The sequence below is a fragment of the Brachionichthys hirsutus genome, chromosome 15, assembly GCF_040956055.1.
Source record: "Brachionichthys hirsutus isolate HB-005 chromosome 15, CSIRO-AGI_Bhir_v1, whole genome shotgun sequence".
Classification (NCBI taxonomy): Eukaryota; Metazoa; Chordata; class Actinopteri; order Lophiiformes; family Brachionichthyidae; genus Brachionichthys; species Brachionichthys hirsutus.
The window spans coordinates 1,699,831-1,700,995 of record NC_090911.1 but is presented as its reverse complement, the minus strand read 5'-3'; positions in this window follow the sequence as shown (position 1 = coordinate 1,700,995).

Below are 1,165 nucleotides of genomic sequence, written 5' to 3'. Positions count from 1 at the left end.
TTCATGATCCCACAGTCAGACACCAGGAACATGCGGCGAGGTATCCAGACTATTACCGGGTGCAGGAATACCAAACCAGCCTGCAGGGATGGCACAAATAAATAAATGAGCTCAATGCACATTTTGATAGGTTTGATGCACAAAACACAGACCGACAACATCCCAGGGAAGGTGCTTAAGGAGCGTTGCTGGAGCCCATTCCAGCTTGCTGATCCACCCCGGAGGAGACGCCAGCTCATCACAGGGCCATTTAGAATAATTTGATTGGGTAAATAATTTCATGTACACAATGCAGTTGTCGTATATGTTCCAGTTGTTTAAAAACATTTTTATTTACAGTATATTATTTTAATTGTATAATTAAACTGATTAATAAATTCATAGGTGAACTGGCGACTCTTCCAGGGTGTATTTCACCTCTCGTCTGTAGATATCTGGGATATGTTGCAATAAATCTGTGACCGGTATTTAGGCTAAACGGAAATAACATGAGTCAATGAATGAATGAGTGAATGAAGAACAGCTCTCTTGCGCTCTTATATCTTCATATAACCCTGCAAGGTATAGCTGAACTCGTTAGTCTGAACCTAATAAAGCATTAGGGCCAGTCCAGGATAGCACTGCTGCCAGCTGGCACGCGTTGGAGTCCTTTCTTTGGACATTCCTCGCATCTTCAAGGTTTTGTTTAGAGGCAGGTATCTCAAATCACTGTCGGTGAAAGTGAAATACCAATCGTGCTCTGTATGAGCCCGGTGGATGTTGGAACAAGCACTAGTTATCCGCCTCTCACACACGAACCTCCAGATTTCTTATGCTGTATTATTCTTTGTGATTGTTGATGCATTTAGGATTACAAAACGGAAATTATGATATTACGACACAATATCTTGGCCACAATGGAACATGACTGTGGCTCACGCGGGAGTGCTTAAATTGAAGGGTTAAAGTAGCCAATTCATCTTCAGTGCTCGTATCATTTATTTAACCTCAATCTTGACTGAATTGTTGACTCTTTTCTCTTATTGCTCTTCTCTCTCCCTGTTTTCCAGAGTCTGCAGCTCTCCACTCAGGGACAATCTTCTGCAGCCCTTCTCTGGCCACAGGCCTGCCTGGCATCGCTCATCCATACCATTCCTCATTCCGTCCACCTATCCCTCCGCCTGTC